Here is a 21,721-nt window from a genome sequence, read left to right as displayed (position 1 = left end):
TGGCTCTGGTTAGCCAGGAAAGAAGAGGTGCTCAGCGCCGGCAAAAGGATCCCCACTGCTTATTTGTTCTTCCAGAAGTCTGTTTTCTGCGTGGCATTGCCACTTTCCCCTTTGCGAGGCAGTCAGTGGAAGGAGAGGTTGAAAATCTTGTGCTGCTAGATCCTGCTGTCACAACTGGCTGAGTCTGATGCTGGCAGATTTGGGAAGTCAGTGGGACTTGACTGTTAAGTTTGGAACTTAATTTTTTTTTTGTTAGCAATGGAAATGAACCTTCTGGGTTTGATTTATTTCCTGCAAGTCTATCTTTTTATTATCAGCTAGTGTGATAACTTTTTTTGGTACCATCAGTAGACCTGACCAAACAGTTCCCTTATATTAGTCTAAGCTATTTTGGACATCAGTATTAAGCCAGGATTTTTAAGGAGAATGTCAATCAAACTGACTTTGGACAACCTTTGTCCTCCTGTGACAGACTCATTCTAATCTTTGCTCTGAGGAGGACTGTGACCACTTCAGCGGGTGATCTGTGGCTCTGTCCTGTGGTGGCATTGTCTGGATCCAGGTGTTAGCTGCCCATGACAGTAATTAATGTGTGTGCAGCATCCTTAATTTTGAAGGGTTACAAGGATGCATTTTCTGCAGCACGGTTCTGGATGTCAGAGAAACTGTTGGGAACCGTCTGAGGGAAGCGAGAGAAACTGAAGTGGAATGAGTTTCCTAAATTAAGTGTAGGCTTATGTCACTGTGCCAAGGGGTTGGAGACCACCTTCTACAAGGGTGAGGGCACCCGTCTGGCTGTCCCTGCAGTTAGCATGTGAGCTCTTTGGAAAAAATTCAAGTTGGGAACCCATCCAGATTTCCATCTTTCAGAAAGTATCTTGCAAAACTGGCTCCTGTTACTGTGTTTTTGGGGTTGGCTTCTTGTTACTCTTGGGGCAGGGGGGGTTGGTTTGGCTTTTGGTTTGGTTTTTAATTCCTAATTATCTGATATAGGGCTCCTAACCTCCACTGTCCTTAAAAGTGTGTAATTTTCTGCCTCTACTTTGCTTACTCTATGTGTGAGCCAGAAAGAGCTCTTCCCTCTCAGAAATCCAACAAGCCATCTGAAGAGTGAAGTTTCTGGTGATTTGAGTGTCTGTCTCTTGATGTATGTATTGAGCCAAATCTGGAAGTGCAGCTTTTTCTGTATAGCGGCAGATTGATGTACACTGGTTTTGTCATAGATGCTGCTGTATTTAGGGATTGGGAAAGGTACATGCCCGTCATATGTAATATTAAATACCACTTCTGAAATAGGATATTAATTTGGGTTTCATAATTAATGTTAGGGAGAGAAATCCTTCTAGTAGTGTTACACACTTAAAGAATTGTCCTGAAGTGACTAGATCAGCAGAGATTTTCATATCCAAAAGTATGCATAACTATTCATCTTACTTGACTGCAACATTATTTTTCATTTTTAGAAATGGGGTGTTTTGGCTAAGGCATGGAGCTCGGGAGCTCTGGATGCAGTTAGCATTATCAGTTAGATTTTACAGATATGGAACTGAGGCAAAAAGTACACAATTTGCCTGAGATCAAATAAGAAATATGTGACAGTTACTGGTGCCTCCTTGTTCTTTGCTTGCTGTGCCTGCGTAGAACTTCTCAAAGCTATTTTTTTTCCCCCAACCTTTCATGGCACCCAGCACTCTGGTTTTGATTTAAGCCTTTAGCCTTTGATTTAAGAGTACGGGAGCTGCTGTAACATGGTAATGCTGAGCCCTTGGAGTCTCCTGGCATGTAACGATCATCATTTGGAAGGAAGTAGCAAAAGGATTGCAAATACTCTAATTCCTTTTCTCATGCTGTCTGCTGTCTTGCTAATAAATTCACAAAGCTTATATGATTAAAAACTTGAGAACCTGGCGCGCTCTATGCGCTCTAATTAAAAGTGGTGGAAGACGTCAAGCTTTCTTTGAAGGGCCATAAAAATCTGAAGGTGGCTTTGAAAGCCGGTTGCCGGCAGCAGAGGCCGAGCCCGCGGCGCCGTGGTGGGGTTTGCTGCAGGGGCAGGATGTGGTTCGGTGCTGATGGTACCTGCCCACTGCCTCGGCAGCTCCAACCGCCGCGTTCAGATTTCTCAGTACAGCAAAGGTCTTACTGGGTAAGAAGCATCTCAGTTTGACCGTGTATTTTTGCACAGTATGGCAGTGTGTCACTGACTGTGGTGTGGTTGAGTGACTGAAGTGAACAAAAGAAGTGTTAGTAAAAATTAAATGCTTTTTGCTTGCGTCCAGTCCATGGAAGTGGTATTCTTGCGTAGTGCGAGTCCTCATGAAGTTCAGCAAGGCCAAAGGCAAGGTCCTGCAAGTGGGTTCAGACAATCCCAAGCACAAACACAGGCTGTGTGGAGAATAGACGGAGAGCAGCCCTGAGGAGAAGGACTTGGGGGTGTTGGCGGACGAGAAGCTCAACGTGAGCCGGCAATGTGTGCTCACAGCCCAGAAAGCCAACGGCATCCTGGGCTGCATCCCCACAGCATGGCCAGCAGGGCGAGGGGGGATTCTGCCCCTCTGCTCCGCTCTGGGGAGACCCCCCTGCAGCGCTGCCTCCAGCTCCGGGGCACCAGCAGCAGAAGGACACGGAGCTGTTGGAGCGGGGCCAGAGGAGGCCGAGGAGATGCTGTGAGGGCTGGAGCCCCTCTGCTGTGAGGACAGGCTGAGAGAGCTGGGGGGGCTCAGCCTGGAGAAGAGAAGGCTCTGGGGAGACCTTAGAGCCCCTTCCAGTCCCTAAAGGGGCTACAGGAGAGATGGGGAGGGACTCTGGATCAGGGAGTGTAGTGATGGGACGAGGGATGATGGTTTTAAACTGAAAGAGAGTAGATTTAGATTAGACATTGGGAATATATTCTTTACTGTGAGGGTGGTGAGCCCCTGGCCCAGGTTACTTGGAGAAATTGTGCCTGCCCTATCCCTGGAGGTGTTCAAGGCCAGGCTGGATGGGGCTTTGAGCAGTGTGGTCTGGTGGGAGGTGTCCCTGCCCAGGGCAGGAGGGTTCGAACGAGATGGTTGGAACGAGATCCCTTCCAACCCGAACCATTCTATGATTCTGTGATATTATTCTATGAGTCCGTGTTTAGTGGTTCCAGGTTTAAAAACAGTTTTCATTAGATGGTACTTCATCTTCCTTCTGTAAACGGATGTGCTGCAGGAGTCGCCCTCCTCCTCTGTTAGCTCTAAGCACCAGCTGGTGGCTCAGGGCTGTCCATGCTGCAGTGAGGGCTCTGGGTCACTGGGGGAATGTGGGGGCAGGGGGGAAATATCTACATATTAAGTTCTAATGAAATGGGGCCGATGTTTAATTAGGAGCAATGGATAGCTGAAATCTTCGCTGTGGCTGGGCAGCCTGATCTCTGTCCAGAGGCTGGATGATGCTGTAACTGTGGGTGAGGTGATGGTGGCGGCTGGAGGCCACTGTAGTGTTCAACGTTGGCTGTCACCACTCGGTGAGTGAAAGTCATCACTCCTCCTCGTGCCCTCAAGAGGAAATTAGGGTAAACCTATGTCAGACTGTGCCCAGCCCTCCAAATTTCACTGCGTGGCTTTAACCACACTGCTGCTGTCTCTCTTAATTGGGTCTGCCCTTGGTTTACTAAAAGAGATAAACAGAATTTCGGCTTCAAGTTGGTGCACAGCCTCCTGGCTGGGGAGAGCTGTGTTGAGGAAATCCCCTGATAAACTCCGGCTTCTTGGCCGTTAACCTGAGCTGACTAATGCTGGATGGAGTCATCTCATACAGCAGCAGCCTGGGGAAAGCTTCTCCTCCCAGGATGGAGCCTTCAGTTTGGTTAGCAGCACAAAGTGCGGTGGCCGTGGCATGTACGTGGCTCGGGGTATGGTAGGGTGACTCTTCGTTAGGGCGCAACACGCGGTGCTTAAAGGAACACCAGAGTCCAGCTGTGAGTGCTGGTGCTTAGTCCTGCCCTGGATCTCAGGGAACCAGGAGACAAGTACCCTGATCTGCTGGAAGCTTGATTTTATTAAAGAGTAATCAGCAGCGGATATGTGAGCGTAATTTACTGGGTATCAGAAGGTCTCTTTAAACAGTGCACTGAATTAAAAAAGAAAAACTGTTATGCATGGTTTTATTGTTTCTTTATGAAATACAGCTGCTGAATTTGTATTTTCCCTTATTGTATTCACTGTCCCCCAGCCATTCATCATTACAGCTCTCTGGAGTCATGATTGCTCCCCAGTCTCCTGTATTAAAAACCCATCAGAAGAGTCCGGTTGGAATTTTCCAAGCACGCCTGGCATCTCAGCATCACAGCTCTCATTAATTTTTGTGACATTAAGGGTTGGGATCCCACAGGCAGTCTTTTGGAAATATTTAGTTTCCATGAAGAAAAAAGCGGTGAGGGAATTCTTGCGTCCGAACTCTTTTCTTTTTCTTTTTTATTTCTTTTAAGTGAATAGAAGCAAGCACATCTGTGCCGTCAGACCATTTGTGGAAGCTCCCCTCCAGCAGTAAATGGGAGCTGGTGGTGTGGTTGGGAGCCCGTAGCTGGCACACTGAATGCTCGAATTAAAGCAGCATCTCTGCAGGTACATATTTAAAACTAAAATATTACAGCAAGTTAAAACAACTTTGGCAGCGTGTGCAAATTACTTGGCAAAAGTGTTAATTTCCTTGTTAAACGTCGTAGCAGAAAGGGCCTTTGATCCCAGCAGCCTGTTGGGAGTCCTTCCTAATTGTTATCAAACTATCCTGTAGCTTTAAACAGATAAGACCTAATTAGCTAAAGTGGTGTTGCGTTTTTCAAAATAAAGAGTGCCCTCTCAATGTTAGGCACCTGTGTTTCTGCTCTTTCAGCTAGAATTACATATTTGGCGCTCTGCCCAACATATGACTGCAGGCAAGGGCTGGTATCCTGTGGCAGTCGGTGCCTTGCATTTCCCCCGTGGCCCAGGCACAACCTACAAATAACCCCCTTCAGATGGGAGGCAGAATTTTAAACATTTTTAAGGACAGGAATATGAAGGGCTGATGTAAAAGTCTTTTTTCTGTTTGTTTGTTTTTGGTGTCCTTTGCACTTGTGAAAAGGAAGAGAGGAAGATTGCGTCGATGGAGTAAGGTCTGACTTCCTTGCCTCAGTATAGAGAGTCTTCTCCACATCAAAAGATCACTTTAATGATTAATCTGAAATCTCCTTTACTACTTTTAACCTCAGGCTATTAGTGAGGCCACCAAAGAGGAGGAGGAAGGAGAGAGAGATGTTGGAAATGCAATATTCTTCTGTCTCCTTTACCCATCTGCTTCCAATGGGAAAACTGAAGCATTAAGGATTTGGTTCAACACCTGTTCGGTTACTCGAGGAAATACAAAGACTTTACCAGATGTTTAAGAAGAAACATATGGCAGGCAGGGAAGGAGAAACTGTGCCAATTTGTCTGTTTAATCAATCAAACTTGTAACAATCAATGCTATTGTCCATACCCTTAATAAATAATTGTTCCCATGAAATACCGTTCGATGCAGTGTAGGACTTCACTAATGGCCCAGTGCAGTGGGCAGGATGAAGGACGCCATGGGTTCTCCTTCCTTCTCTTGCTGATGGTACAGGCCTTTTGGATTTTTATTGCCTCATGTTTTTAAGCCCCAAACAAAAAAAGTCAATTCTGGGAATAGATCTAAACAGGATTCATAACCACCTGCATGGTTTTCAGGGGTCACTTGAAATTTAGTTACAATGGGTATCAGGGAAAGTAAAGGATATAGGTTTAGTTTTTGCAAGGTATTTTGTGTAGGTGGATGTTGGTTCCTTGAAGCTCTGAAGCTTAGGTTCCTTCTTGATTTATTTATTTTTTTTTTAAATATATAAGAGATATAAAAATACCAGCTTTGTTTTCACTATAGGCTACCACCGGTTGTTGTTTATCTAGAAAAATATTCTTGCTGTAAATCCAAAGGAGCTCCTCTAGTGGTGTGATTTGGGTGTAAGAAACAATGGTTTTAAGTGGTTTCCTGCAGAAACACTTTACACCAGCTCCCATCAAAGATGATTTTAGTGTGGGCACCTGAGTGTTTCACCTGCCCACCTGTACCCTGGCTGCGTCCTTCAAACTTCGGCCGTCGGTCAGAAGGAATGAGAAGTCGAGGATGCTTTCTTAGTTACACAAATGTGGAGCATGTTAGGATAAGCAACTTGTCATTAGAGGCAGGGCACAGTTCAGTTCCTGCCGTTATCTCGCAGTAGTACGCCTTCTGTCCCATCGTAATGATTAATCACAGCCTCGCACCATGTGTTACCAGGCAGCCTGCATTTGCTTAGCAGTCAGTAACTACTATACATACTCTGCTGGCTTAATCCCTAGTGACTGTTTTCTAATGCTAACAGGGCTGAACAATGGGATATCATGACAGCTTGTGATTGATTCTTTTTTTTCCACCCCCCCCCCCCCTCCTTTGCAAAGAATTGGGAATTACCCTGTTTGAGATGCTTACTTAGCTCCCTTTTACTATCAGTGGTTAAGCACTGTGCTGGTTGCTGCCATTATTGAATAACTTTTCTCTAATTCAGTATTTGGCCAAGTTGAACTTAACCGTGTGTTTGCAAAGTGGTTGGTAACTAAGTACTAGGTTGAACAGGGGGGAACATTCGGAGCTCAGGTTTGCTTCAGCCTCCCTCTACATCTCATCCCCCTTTGGGTACTGGAGAGGGTGAGGGAGGCTGAAGGACCTTGTGTCTGTAAAAAAGTCTCCATTAACATCCTTGGATAACAGCTCTGCAGTCTTTTCTTCATTAAAATGCAGATGGAACTCATTTTATTCTGTTTAGGAAACAAAAAAAACAGTTGTCACAGTGAATATACAGTTTGTAAAAGGGGAGTCAGGGTTTGTCTTGGTCTCCACCATGCAAGTTAGACAGGAGAGCTTTCTCCATGGGATGTAGGAACAAAATTATTTTTAAAAGCCACTAAAGTCAGCTGAAAACAATATTTTTCTTAATTTGTACCTTTTGCTGATGCCATGCAAAGCGTTAAAGAAAAAAAACTTGTTTAGACCTGGATCACTCTGTACTTTAGCTGTCAAACTCTTCGTGAGCACGGCGATTATTGTTAAGTGAAGCATATGCTGATCTGGGTCTAAATATGTTTTTCCTCCGTTGCCTGACACTGCATTAATTAAAGCATCCCTTTGCTGTAGGGGCTGATGGTGGCAAGTGCCATCTCGTCTCCGTGGCGCAGCTCTGCTGGTGTTGGGCGCCGCTGCCCACGAAGGGGTGCGGGACCTGGCTCCCCTTCCCCTGTGCTGGCTTCTCGCCTGTGACTGAAATGGGATTATTCATGGAGAAGTTGGCTAAAAACCCAGCTCTTGAGAAAAACCGAAGTTTTTGGTGGAGTGCTCCAGTCTGAATGATTTAGGGACATTTCTTCCCTACCCTCTGCAGTGCTGTAGCTTGTTTTTTTGGGAATGAAAGATGCGAGGAGGTGGAAGGAGAAAGGACTCCACGGCCTCTCCTTTTTTCCCAACCTCATAGAATCGTCTTAATTTTCTTTAGATAAACTGATTCTCGTTTCCTGGTATTTCCAAACACCACTTTTCAAACTGCTGGAGGCATTGCGTCCCCTGAATTCCATTCTGGAATAATGAAATTTTATGTTTTGCACTATGGACTAAATTATGCCTCTTTAGAATTTTTAATTGTTTGGGTATTTTTATTCCCGACTTTCTGGGTGTCTGAAGTAGGCTTTCCTGCTTTAATCCAGATCACTGAGATTTGGTTATATATCAGATGAAAATCTCTTTGCATCCATAATCCTTCTTTATAAACTGTTGCTGACTTTTGTGTTGATTTTTTTATTATTATTTTATGCCCTATCTCAATGGGTACATATGTTCTGAGGTTTGAATTTTTGAAAAGTGCATCCCGAGTGAGTTGTGAGACAGATCTGCGCTAATATGGCTTGGCGGTCTGCTGTGACGTTTGGAGCAGGATTGCGCTATAATACGGTATCTACCCTGTCTAAGCTCCTGCATTTACTCAGACACGTAAGGATGAAAAGTTTGTCCCTGCTCTAAAGCCTTTGTTTTGGTTGTTCACCAGACTTTATTTGAGACCTGTGGTCTGAGATCATAAATACTTGCTTCTGTATGCGCTTGCTGCAGCAAGTCTAAGGTGTCTACAGCGCTTGAGGAGATGCTGAGGATGGGGGTGAGGAGGGGCTGGGCCCAGGATCAGCTTCTGCTTCGCTTCCCGGGCTGGGGGGTCCCTGCTGGTTCTGAGGCTCAACTGGGTCGTAATGGGGAAAAGAGGAATTCTGGAAATGAAATTATTCTGAGGACGGCTGGATTTAGAATAAGTGTATTACATAATTTGTGAGGCAGTGGAAAACGTCACTTCCGTGGTTGAGAGGGGAAGAGCAGAGATGATGTCTTGGAGTCTGATTAACTTGTGATCTGATGCTTTGCTGCCCTTTGCTACGGAGGAGAAAAATCCCTGGGATGTCTTATTAAATGATTAGTTTTATCTTTGTGTACTTGGCTGATTGCAGTACGATAAGTAATTTTGTTACTATTGCTGTTTAAAATTACCGTATGATCTGGAGTAGAACAGAAATATAAGAGAAAAAGGGTAAAACTTAATAGCACCAAATACTGTGATTAGAGACTGAAAATAAAAACAAGCTGAGGAATTATGATATGTGGTGAGACAGAAAAAGATGATTGTGGTAATTGATCAGGGATGGCAGGTCCTCTGGGATGGTGTGGGTATGGGAAAGGCAGCAAATAGTGCCAGGAGGTATCTCCATGGTGGTTGGGAGATCTCAGCTTGAACATTGTGCTCGTCTGTGACAAAAATAAATAAAAATAAAGTGGCGTAAGTAAGAATAGGCCCCCTGAAGTGTGTGGAGGTAGTAGAAAAACCGAGCATGGTAATTCCAGAGTGTGAAGCAGAGAGGAGACACCATCAATGGAGGGGATTTGCTGGAGATAGAGGTGAGCCTGAAGAACAGTCTGGAATTTCAGGCTGTGAGTTAACTTTTGGTTGGAAGTTGGATGTCTTAATCTGAAGAGGAAAGCTGGGCAGTGGCAAGGTGATAGGAGCAATGCAGCAAGAAGTGGCCGATTGAGCTGTGGAGGTGGAGCTGGACCTGCTGCCGAGTGTGGTCTGGTCTGTGGGTGCCCTGCCGGGCTCACCGCAATGTTGGGTTTGAGTCTTGGGCCAGGAGTGGGCGAGGTGACAAAGCGGGGGGCTCTCCAAGTTGTTTAAAATTCAATGAAATGTTTATTACCATCAGGTGCCTGCTCGTGCTGCCTCCTGTCTTTCCTTGAGAGGTTTCCTTTAGGGTGCATCAGTCCTTTTCCCTCCCCTTTCATTAGGATGTGTTAAAAATTATTTCTTATTATTAAAGCATTTCTGGGGACTGAGGGTGGCCACTCATGATAAAATCTTCCTGCTGCTATAGGAAAGTTTTGCCTCTGCTTCAGACATTGTGCTGGACAGTCCCTCCTGTGCCTCTGTGCTTATGAAGATGCAGTTTGATTAGTTCGCCTAATAATCCTGTTTAGTTACTCCTAAGGAAAAAAAAAAACCAACCTCTTCTAACCCCAGGTGTCCGTGATCCTTGTGACTGATTCTGTTTCTTGAAGTAGGAATAGCAATATGGCCAGATCTATTAACAACTGCGCTTAACAGCATCTTCTGTCTTTGGTACTTTAATAATAGGAAAAGAAAGAAGAAGAAAAAAAAAAGTAACATATTTTTATATTAACTAGAATGCACCTAATTAAAAACAAAAAAAAGACATCCAGATTGTAGTAGCAAAATACACTTTAATCACAGTGTGACCCTTTTATAATGGTTTTGCTCTCATAAGTGTGATTGCAGACGCTTTGATACTTCCACCAGTGTGGCGTACAAAAGTTGCAATGCGAATATAGAAAGGATGTGTACAAAGTTGTGCAGTTTCAAAAACATCAAAGCAAATCTATGACATTGATTTCTTTTATTTTTATTTTTTTTTATCCTTCTGTTGTTCATCTGCGTATTCTTGCATCTATGGGGAAAGCAGGTAGTGACTAACGGCTTGTGCATGTTTATGAGAGTGGTCTGGGGTCAGTAGAAGGTGAAACACTAAGCAGTTACCCAAGATCTATTATGTATTTACAAGCAGCTGCTTACCTTCTAAAGTAAGAATATTTCAAAGCTAACTTTTGCTGTCACGTTATTGTAGGACAATTTCCTTGTGTTGTGACAACAGCAGGAATGTTGTCAGTGGATTTCCATTGCTTGAGATGCTTAAGCAGAGCCGTGGGCTCCTGTGCCGCTGCCCTGGCACACGTGGCTTCGTCCCCCTCTGCCCTGCAGTGGCCCAGCCGCCTTCCGTCACCTCTGTCCTGCGAGGTGCTGCACCGATGGAAGGAGGGTTGCTGGTAATAAGCCTAGCAGGAGTTTATTTTTTTTATTGCCCAGGTGGTAGGAATTTATTATAAATATAATGAAAAGCTGCTCCTTGGTGGCATTGTCCAAAAGCAACCCCGAACATAAATGCATGCAGCCTAATAATATGCTGGGGGCAAGATGCGGTATTTATCCCATTTCCTTGGTGAAGAGCTTAAATGACGTTGTTAAGAATTCCTTTTCTAGAAAGTGTGACTCTTCCCACATATTTATCCCTGTTCGCGTGAGGGAGCAGCTTCCCAGCGCCAGGGAGTTGCAGCGAGCGGGCTGTCAGTTTGCGAGGTAGACAATTGAATCAAAGCACTAAAACATGCCACTCTATAAAGCTGTTTAAATCATCGTAATGTGAATTATGAATTTATTACAATGCATATTACCTCGGGGGACAGAGAGGGAAGGGAGATCTGAAGGGGCTGTTTGTAAACATGTAAAACAATAAGCATTTCCTGCGTTGCCACTGCAACAGGGAGCTTGTCTGCTGAAAAAAAAATCCCCTAAACAAACGAGTAGACGGGCAGTGGCTCACCTGAGGCCAGATGGCTCTTGGTGGGTCAGGTAACAGACTGCTTAATGAAAAAAACCCAATGAACAACAATGAAAAGCCCTCTGTAGAACTGAAGGTCATTGATATTTTTTTGTAAATCTTATTTTTATTTAAGAGATTTCCCAAAAAACATTGGTAGGGCTTTCAGCGGCCCAAACTGCTTCCCTACGAAAGGGGGTTTTGGTGCCAGGTGAGCCACTTACAACCACGCACTCTGTTGTCCTCCATCATGATGTTCTCTCGGGCTGGAGGAGCTGAAATCCAAGTTCCTGCAGTGAGCCCTGTGTCCTGCCAAGGGGGACAGATCTCTGAATGTCACCGCACGCTGTCTGTGGAGCAGAAGAGCTGTGCTGGTGGAAGGCGTTAAGGTGTCCTGCGCTTTGGACAAGCTGCCCCAAACAGAAGAGGCAGCTGAGGATGGAAAACCACGAATTCACCAGTGCTTCCTAAGGGAGGAGAAAAGAAGCGCATACCTCTCGGGGAGCATTGCAAAAAGCACATGGAAGCTCAGCGTTTCCCTAAGCAATGCTTTTGAGGGTATGTAGTGGTTTGGGGGTTGTTTTCCTTTGGCTTTTTAGCTGCAGGTGATGATCGTTGGTGTCTGACAGAGGTAGCCTCAGCTGTGACTTCTCAGATGCTTTGAAAGGTGAGCAGATAAGTAGCTGCCTTCCTCACCTGTAGGTCTTCACTCCATCGGTGGTCTCTCTGCTCAAAAGAAGATGGCCATCCTGCAGTGGTGCAGAGTCCTACTAGCCACCCTTGTACAATTTATCAAAAAGCCGTGGTGGGATAATGAATCTTGGTCATTACTGACCAGGAGAACATAACGAAGGAACCAGCGGTTTAGAGGGATGGCTCTGTGTCCCACTGTTCTGCAGTTTGAGAAGCAGTGTGCTTCAGGTGAGCTCTGGAGGGGTTGGCGCTGAGGGAGGTGGAGGTGAGGATTTATCGAGTGGAGAACCTAAACCTGGGGAGGCTGCATTGCCAGCGTGCTGCCTGTCCTTAAAGGACTCCGGAATGTGCTGCATCGCAAGACTGCAGCGATTTGGCTGTAAGCTATATTTAGCCTATTTATTCTTTGTTGGTGTATAATGTGCAGTTCAGTGGAAAACTTGGTCTCTCCAGAAAGGGGATTTGAACTGGAGTCAAGACAGGGAAAACACCATCTGTCTAGAAAACCTTTTTCTGAAGTGATTCAAAGGGGAAGGCTGTATATGTAAGAGATATGTCTGTGTTGCTTGGTTTGCTGCTTGTGTGTTTTTGTTTAAAGTTGGGGTTTTTTTTTTCTTCAGTGGTCTTCCATCCTTTAGTTTAGTTATTAAATTCTTTTAAAAATACAGACAGAAAAATTCCCTTTGTAGTTCAGCTTTTTAGACCAGTCCTTTAGTAAGAAAATGTAATTTTATTTTTTTTTCTACTTACAGTGAACAACTCCAGTGCTAGGGCAAAAATCAACTGTGTTTTGAGGAGGAGATTATTCATGTTGGAAGTACCCTTAAATGTTGAACAAGGCTTAGTCCTATTGTGTTAAGGAACAGAAAAGAGCAATAAATACTGTCTCTGTCTTAAAGTGCTTACAGTCTGGATTAAAGGTTTGCAAACTTAATTGGTCACTGTGAGCAGTACCAGGCTCTGCGGTGGCTCCCAGCAGTTCATGCATGCAAGAAGTATTTGTGCTCTGCCTTGCCAAGGAATGTGTGCCATCACTTTGAAATTAGTTCAGGAATTACCTCTGGGAAGTGTCTGTAGCCGGGATGTACTCCCCTGGGATTTCCTGCTTTTAAGAGACATAATCTGGCCGAATTGGGCAGCCCCCAGCCAGGGGACTTGCTTCCCCCGCTTTGTCCCAGCGAGCTTTGGGGCACAATGTGAGGCTTTGTCGTCGGAGTTTTGGTCTGGAAAAGGCTAAGACCATGATTTTTTAGGTGAAAAAAGCTCTGTGTGTGTATGTGAGTTTCAGGGCTTTTGGTTGATGAACTGTTGATATCAATTGGGGAAAATGGATAGAAAAAAAACCTACATTGTGTCAATGGCATAGGGATAGAGAGAAAGCAGCATCTTTTCATTCATTAGCTCTAGAAATAAAAAGATTTTAAATGCCATTTGATCTTAAAAATCAAATCTTGATTCTTGAGCGTGATTTGACTAATTGGGAGATGCAGTCAAGTGTTAAGTTGATTGACCCATCGTGTTAACCCAACTGGACGTGGTCCTGAGCAGCCCGCCCTGGCTGACCCCGCTTCCAGCGGGGCTGGGGCTGGATGGTCCCCAGGGGTCCTGTCCCACCTCCATCCACCCTCCGCTGGGTAGAGCAGGTACTCAGTGTTGGAGCACAATCACCTTTTCAAAGAGGTAACAGAGAAGGTGTTGTGGTGTTGGCTAGTGGGGAAAGATAAATTCTGATAGCTTTATTATGTATTATATTTTCAAAGTTCATACAGTGTGCCTGCACAATGATACAGGTATCTTAAAATACTGTTGTAAAATGACTGTACAAATAAATTCTGGGTAGACCATACACAGAATAAAATTCCACCTGTTCCTTATGAGTTTAAATAGGCAAGAGTCTTTATGTAGATAACATTTTCTTAGTTTTAATAATGTTATATATGAAATATTGCTTTTTATGGCTATGCAGTGTCTTTTTATTCTGTTTCTTGGGTGTCTGTTCATCTGTCTCCATAATTATATTTTACTTCCTGGAATTATGCAATCCATCAATGTCGGGAAGGGCAGGGTGGTTAAGGGTTGCTCTGAGACTCATCAGACAAATGCAATGCATTTCTGACAGTTAAAATTGTATCCTTATTAAAACTGAGAAATTTCTTCTCCCTACCCCTCCCCAACTTACATGATTTAAAAAAAAAAAAAAACCCTCATAAAATGGAAATTCCGATTTCTTATCATGGTTTTATAAATTTAAAATTGAATTTAAAATAGCCCGTGGTGAATATATTTAAATGAATTGTTCTTTGGCTTTGATACAGCATGCAAATATGAAAAGAGTGGCCGTAATGATGTTTGATCGCTGCCTGGCGTCTCTGGCTCTGGAGACTTTCCGTGGGAGAACTTAGGCGGTGCTTGGGGAAGGTTACAGCAGCGCTGGCTGCAGGGAGCTCGGCAAGTAATCGGCCCCCCAAATGCAGGCGTGGATAAGGGCTGCAGGCAATGCTGCTGTGCTTAGAGGGGAAAAGCAGAAACCAGAGCATGCTATGCTTTTTAAACAGCCTGAGTTGTACCTGGTGGCTGTTAATCACCAGCTTTACAAAATAAAATTAAAAAAAATTATCCAGACGGATTTCTTACCAAAAAAAAAATATATAGTATGTGTGGGAAAGGCTGAATTAAACATTTTGTGTATTTAAAATGGAAAATGCAAGGAGATGCAATTTTGGGCTGCACTTTGACATTTTATGGCCTGCGTCCATCTCTGTTTTCTACCAAAGTGAATCCGTATCCATATTGGCCTGGCAGGTGTTGGGAAAAGATGACGTAATTTGCTTTTGATGCAAAGGATGCTTTTTGGAAGTCAGCATGAATTTAATGTTGCTAGAGAACCGCAATTCATTCAGGCGATCTTACAAGTTACGTTTTTGTGATTATTAATCCACCACTGCAGAGCCAGGTGCCTGGCTTGCCATGGAGCCGGGCTACTAAGTCTTAGGAAGAAATATAAAAAATGCTTATGGGGAAAAAATAAAAAAAAAAAGGCAGGGTCTTGACCTCACTTGTCGCTTTGAGAAAGTTGTGGGGTAAAGATGAACTGCAGGAATGCTGTGATGCCGGGTTTGGTGTAAATCTGCTCTGATGAGCTTGTGAAGCCCATTTCAAGGTCTGTAATCTAGATGAAGCAGTGTTTCACCCCAGAGTTCAGTGTTTTGGGAGTGTGATGCATTTTATTCTACTGGGGGGGGTGGGTGGGGCAAAAAATAAACCCAAATTTTTAATTTGTGATGCAATGGTGGCTTTTTACCCCACCTCTTTTTTTCCCGGGCTGGTGAATATCGGGCAAGCAGGTGTTCTCTGACTCACCTTCAGCCTCTGCCATGCACAGATACTCGCGCGTCAGACTGGGTATCAGCATAAAGTGCAAATCTATAAATTATAAAGGCACGGTGATAAATGGGAGAGACTGCAGGTGCACTTCATCGCTGAGGTCTATTAAATCCTTGTAGCTGAGGGTTTTCTCCTCTTCCCTTTTCTTCCTCAACTGTTAAGCATAAAGGCCTTGGGCTTTGCTTCCACCTCCTTGAATTCTTCAGAGTGCACATCACAGTGTCTTTAAACAGCGTGAGAGTGTCGGGGAGCTGAAGGCATTAGCGGAGCTCTGGGATTTATTGGCAGATTGACAACCTGATAGGCACGCTGCCTTTCTTCTCTGTTTGTCACTCTTTGATACTTCCCTTTTCCCTCTCCAAGGGGAGGGAGGGAGTCCCACTGTAACACTAAATATCTTCAGCATTTCTGCCCTGCAAAACGCTTTATCTCGGTTTAAGATTTTTTTTTTTTTTAAAGTCTGAAGTTCACCTTATCCTTAAAAGTGCATAATTTACCAGGCCTCTTGTGATAGCTTTGTGTCTTGCAGAGAAACTGAAAGGGGAACTGAGCTCATTAAAATGAAATTAGCTTAAAAAAGCAAAAAAGTTTCTCCTTCATGGGAATGCTTGTGACTAATATGAAAGCCTAAGATGGTGCTGCTTTGTTATATGAGGATAGAAAATGAGATGATATCTTGGGAAACTGAGTATCTCTCACAATCTGCGTTGAGTGGTGCTCGGTTTCAGACTGGATAAACTAGAGAGAGGTAGATTATGTGTGTAAGATTGGGACTTGAATTGTACAGTGGTTTGGGTTGGAAGGGACCTCAAAGACCAGCCAGTGCCACCCCCTGCCCTGGGCAGGGACACCTCCCACCAGCCCAGGTTGCTCCAAGCCCCGTCCAGCCTGGCCTTGAACCCCTCCAGGGATGGGGCAGCCACAGCTTCTCTGGGCAACCTGGGCCAGGGGCTCACCACCCTCACAGCAAAGAATTTCTTCCTCATATCTAATCTACATCTCCCCTCTTCCAGTCTGAAGCCATCATCCCTTGTGCTATCACTGCGCACCCTTGTAAACAGTCCCTCCCAGCTTTCAGTTCTCAGCTCGGATGTTTCACAGGTTATCTTAATCTCCCTGCACCTCCCTTCCCAAGGTTTTCAACAGGAGTGAGAAAACCTTTCTCTGCTGCTTGCATCTGTTCTGCCTTTTTCCTTTAAAAGCTATTCCAATCCAGGGGTGCTGCCTGTATGTTTATATGTGTGGTTTTAGTGATTGCATCTACACATTACTGTGTGCAACTGGCCTGCGTCAAAGTTTTCAGCCCTAAAATGGGGGCATGTACCAATCGGAGCAATTTATTTTATTTATATTTATTTATATTAAGATGGCACAAACTGTTGTATCAGTTTCCTCTTTCTCCATCCTTGCCCTCCCTGGTGCTGCAGCAGCGAGGCGAGCAGCGCCAGCCAGCATTGCTGACCCTGGGTCCTCTGCGTCCAGCAGATAATGCCTCAAAGCTCCTTCCTCCTGGGCATTTAAAGTACACAGCCGTATTAGGAGATTAAGTTACTTTGAACGCAAACAGCTCCCCGTATTGTAACTCGGGCTGGTTTTTGCTTTGTTCCACTTACGATATTGCCAAGGCTTGCTGTGACGTTTTTTCCCCGTGAAGTAGTTTAAAAGCATGAAATTGTTCGGTGCTGGATAATACGGTAACCATGGGGCTATTGCTGTTTTCTTTAATGTATTAGGCAGATGTGATTTTCTTTTTTTTTTGACATTTTGGAGTTCAGGTGAGTTGGTTACTGTGGGTTTGCTTGTTTGGGTTTGGTTTTTTTTTGGGGGGGTGGGGGCGGGGGCAGGGGTGTTATTTCTGCTACTTATTTTTTTTCTGGAGCTTCTTTCCTGCCTGGCTTTGTGCCTCCCCCAACTGTCAGATGGGGAATGAATACATTCGGTAGAGAAATTAGACCATTAATTCGGCAAGATGTTTTTAGCGATACTTCAAGATCTCAATTTGATAGGAAGGACTGGTTAGAGAAGGAAACCATCTGATCACTTCAGATTGAGCAATTAACTACTTAACAGCTGGAAAAAAGGTTGCAAGTGATGTGATTCTTCACACCAGCAGCACTTAGCTATTCCAGCCACAGCTTTAAAATGCTTTGAACAGGAGATTAGTATCTTGCTCATTTTGCAGATGAGCAAACAGAAGTACAGAGGGGAGATGAATAGGCTCAAGCAGCAGGTCAACAGCAGAGCCAAAAGAATGAATCCCGGCCGTCTAAATCCGATCCGTTAGAGCCGAGGCAATAATGTTTCCCCTGGGATTACTTCATCTGCCAGTACTGACAGGGCCAAAATTTTCAAGTTGTTGTTTTTTTATGGTTTTTGAATTTATTTTTTTCTTTAGTGTGTGGGCGTCTATGAATGAGGTCCTTGGAGAGAGAAGTATATGTCCGACGCTTTCCAAAAGCATCAGGCCCCTGATTCAGGCTAGAACGCAGCATGTGTTGTCTTTGCAATACCTGTTGTGTTGTTGACAAGAATAAAGAGCAAAACCAAAATGCTTCTTGGCACGCTTATTTTAAGAGAACTAGTTGATGGAGCTGTGGACTGTTGCTGAACCCCAGGTCAGCGTGCCCATCGCCTGTCCGTGCCCTTGCTGGTATTTTGCAGCAGGTCCCTCAGGAAGGGGAGGAATGGGCATGGGGCTCTCCTGCTTGATAAACCAGCAGCCAGTTGTGCATCTCGCAGGCTGCGAGAGCCGGGAAACTTCTCATTCTTCTCCTGGCTTTCATCCTGCCCCTGCTTGGGAACGTTAGCCCAGTTTCCCCTGCCTCCCTGCTCCCGGGGCTCTGGTCTGATGTAGCTGTTCCGTGGCACTGACTCACCATTAATCATGGACCTGCGGCTAATTTGGCGTTTGAGTTTGGCTATGGGAGTTCATCCAGGCTCACTCGAGAAGTCTTGCTGTTCCCCTTGCTCTGTTGTTCTTTAGCTAGGTTTAAAATATGTATTGTTGCTGGCGTTCGAATCCATATCTGCTCCCAGCATATGCTCTTGGCACAAAACCAACAGATGCTGTTAAGTGGTATCAAATCTTAAAGCGCAGCTATATTCTGAAGTGCGACTGTGAAAATGGCACTGTAGGGTTCCTCCTGTGCGTCCCGGTGATTTACACATTAAGTTTACCCTTAAAAAGTAAAAGATGTCGATTGTTTGTTTTTAACAGTCGTCTTGACAAACTAAACCTGTAATTGGATTTTGGGTTAAGGGAAGGCTGGGCGTCTTGGGGCTGGTGGGTGCCTCTTGCCCCCGTCCTGCTGTCCCAGCCGGGCAGCGCGGGAGCTCTGGGCACTGGGAGAGGGGCGGGCGTCAGTGCCATAGGATTCAGGATTCTCTGGCAGGTTATAAATATTTCCATTTTGCTGTTTAATAAGTTGGTCATGCTCCATTTGAAACTCTCTTAAAAGTGCAAAATCCATTTCGGGGGCATAGATATTTCAGAAATGTCAACAAACAATCAGCATTGTCAAGAGCGGGATTTTATTTTTTTTAAAAAAGTGAATGAACGCTCAGTTAATATTCTTCTTCCCCTCTTTCCATCCTTATTCTTCTTTCGTTTGTTTGAGGTGAAATGATTATAAGCAAACTTACTGCACAACTGACTCTTTGCTTATTGTTCTTCCTCTTATGAAGCGCGGTGCCATCTGGCACATGGACAAGTGGGGAAGATTGATGGCTAACAAAGAGCACCATTCATTTTCTCCTACCAGATTTGGACAGAAAGCAAACGTTTTTAATCAAATCTCTATGTTTCTAAGGAATATTGGCTGATGAACATTTGCCAAGAGCTGAATTTCCCCCCTTCCCTACCCCGTGAGAATTCCATCCTGCCAGGCTGATTCATGGATGGGACATTATGGATGGTTTTCCTCTTGTGCATCATTTTTTTTTTTTTTTTCCTATTATTGAGAAAGTAGTGAGGTAAAAGGCTGTTGGTTATGTGTTGTAGTGCAAATAATCTTAAAATGTAAGAGTATAGTTGTTTTAATGGCCTCACAATGAATCATGCAAGACAACTGCCTGAACAAAACACACAGTTGCTTTCAATGAAGCAACCAAAACATCAGTGGAAAGTTTGCCTGCAGTGGTTTTTCAATTTTCAGGGAAAAACAAATGATTTATGGATTCCCTCTACCATTCCATCTTCTCTCGATGATTATGCAGTCATGGGATAATACAGGAATTTAGGTTCTGTGGGTCAGAGGGAATTCAGCCGTGGTGCTCAGCTGAGAAAGGGAAATTCAGCTTTTTCTGGGAAGGAGGAAGGGCTGACTGGTGGTATGGAGCAGCTGAGCCGCGGTGTGCCGTGGAAATCCAGACCCTTGGGTTAGGGAGCTCGGGGGAGGTTCTGGGAAGTGGTTTGGCTTCCCTGGAAGGGAAGGTCATCAGCTGCCTGACTGAAGAATGGAGGAGGATAAGGAAGAGCTGATGCACGTCTTTAGGCTTTGAGGAATATTGTCCCTGATGTTTTAATATTACTGCAGGTGCTGGATGGGTACTGGCCTTGCTTAGCTGTGTTTCTTCACTAGGCATAGATAATGAGGGGCTTCTGCTTTCTGCTAAGATATAAAAAGAACAAAAAAGACTTGGCCATTTGAATATTAAATTCAGATGCCTTTAATAATACCTATAAATTAATAGGATTTCATGCACAGCATTCAAAAGCATTGTAAAGAGGATATGGGATATGTAAAGATAAAATGGATTTTGTAGCACTTCATAGCTGTGGAAAGAAAATGATTTTCATTTTGATTTTTTTTAATATATTTTTTCCCTTTGAAGTCTAATAATGGAGTTAATTAGCTCTAAGCACCTGGATTTGAAGCTTTGAAAATGATCCTTTCATTGTAGCGTTACTGAATTTTCTGGAAAGATGCATCCACAGGTACACAGCCTTGTACAACATGCTCCTGTGTGCCTGTGGAGATGGTGACTGCAGCTCAGATGCCTGGACTTGCAGGAGGACACGCTTTTTTTTTTTTTATCATTATTTTAATATTGGAAAGCTCCTGCTGTTATAAAACTTAATGTCTCTAAGTCACTCATGTCCTAGTTTCCGGGTTGGGAAGTCTTGGCAGTGCTTTCCCCTGCTAGTTCTCAGCTGTGACTTGAGTAAATAGATGATGATGATGATGCAATGTGGAAGTGCTGGCCCTGGGACTGATGAGTCGAGGATCAGATCCTCTGGGCAGCAGGAATATTCTCCTGGTGTTTACCCTGCAGCGAGAGCCCTGCCACCTCCCTGCTGGAAAGGGACACTGATGTCACCTCGCTTTGGATGGTGCTAATTTTGAGAAGAGTTTACTATGTTTTGTGTGGTTATATTTTTCTCAAATGTCATCGCTCCTTCGCTTCTCCGGATTGAACACAGAGTTATGGATACTTGGCTGCGATGTGCCTGAGGGTTAATCACAGCTTGTCGAAAACGGTGCTAAAATTGTCCTCTCCCTTCTGCTTGGCTGGTGGGAAGCACAGCTTTAGACCCTGCTGCAGGTCGGAGCCCGGGGTGGCCCGGGCCAGCACTGGGGCTCGGAGCCGGGACCCCGACAGGAGAGGGGGGAGTGTGTCTGGGGGCTCGAGGAGGAGGGACGGCTCTGCTGCATGGTGTTTGAAGGAGAAATAAAACCGAGGGAGGGAAGGGAGTGACCATGTTGACACAGAAAGTTTCCAACTGTTATATTTATATAACAGTTCAGAGCTTAAATTGCTCTAGAAGCAGGCGGATTTATAGCCCTTCCCAGCCTTGCTGTGTACGGTTCCCCTCTTCTTTTCTTACTGCCACTATAAATCTGGATGTTCTTGTTGATATAAATACTCTGTCTTTTAAAGAATTTTACTAAACTGTGTGGGCACTGAATCAAGTCTCATGGGCTTCGCTTGGCGTTGGGCGATTGTTTTTCCTTTATCAGTCTTGAATTTGCTGCCTTTCAAATATTTCCTTGCTCCTTTTTACATGATAGGAAAATGTAAAAAGAAGCTGTATTTTGGATATAGGGACATCTGGCATTTGTGTTTGAAAAGAGAAAGCTTGTGTTTCTCTGCTTTTAAGATGGCTGGTGGAACAAAAGTGCCTCTGAAGAGAGTGGCATGGCCAGGAAAGGGTTCGGGGTGAAAATGTGCATATTCCCTTCTCCCTTAAAGCACGGTGATGCGGCCTCTTAGCAGGACAAAAGCGAGCAGCAGTAGCAAAACTTGGAAGGTTTTATTTTTATTCTCCTGTGAATCTCCACAAAGGCTTTAATGAAGGATTCCAGTGACGCTGATAAATGCCCGTGGTGCTCCCCGAGCCATTCAGTCCCCAGGAGGGCACAGAGTCCCCGTTCCCTGGGTCCAACAGCACTGGGCCAGGCTGGGGACAGCCCTGACAAGTGCTCCTTGGGGTAACCTGCAGGACTGTGGTTCACTGTGGGGCTTGGTTTGATGTGAGAGAGCTGAAAACGTTCGAGTATTAGTGCTGCGAAGAGAGGGCTCTCGTGATCTTTGTGCCTGACAGAAGCCCCTGGGTGGCTGAGGAACCAGCATGGGGCTGCCCTTGGGGCTTGGTGCTGGGGCGTCCCTCTCCTGACTGGCCTTAGTGATGGTTTTCATGTCTTAAATGTGTACTTAACCAGCAGCACCGCGAA

The 21,721-nt window shown here is 44.7% G+C and overlaps 1 protein-coding gene across 22 annotated transcripts in view; it reads left to right on the top strand.

The window, feature by feature from the left end:
- The window catches only part of FBRSL1 (fibrosin like 1), a 544,864-nt gene that overhangs the window by 45,563 nt on the left and 477,580 nt on the right, over window positions 1–21,721 (top strand). The window contains exon 1 of one of the 22 annotated variants that reach the window (XM_074606387.1): window positions 11,741–11,891. The exons of the other annotated variants lie outside the window; for them this stretch is intronic. The gene's annotated coding sequence lies outside the window, so the exon portion shown is untranslated. Of the gene's footprint in view, window positions 1–11,740; window positions 11,892–21,721 lie in introns of those variants that run through there. 22 annotated transcript variants of the gene reach the window in all.

The sequence above is a fragment of the Larus michahellis genome, chromosome 13, assembly GCF_964199755.1.
Source record: "Larus michahellis chromosome 13, bLarMic1.1, whole genome shotgun sequence".
In the NCBI taxonomy this organism is placed as follows: Eukaryota; Metazoa; Chordata; class Aves; order Charadriiformes; family Laridae; genus Larus; species Larus michahellis.
The sequence above is the reverse complement of the archived record's forward strand: the minus strand, read 5'-3'. Positions and strand labels throughout refer to the sequence as shown.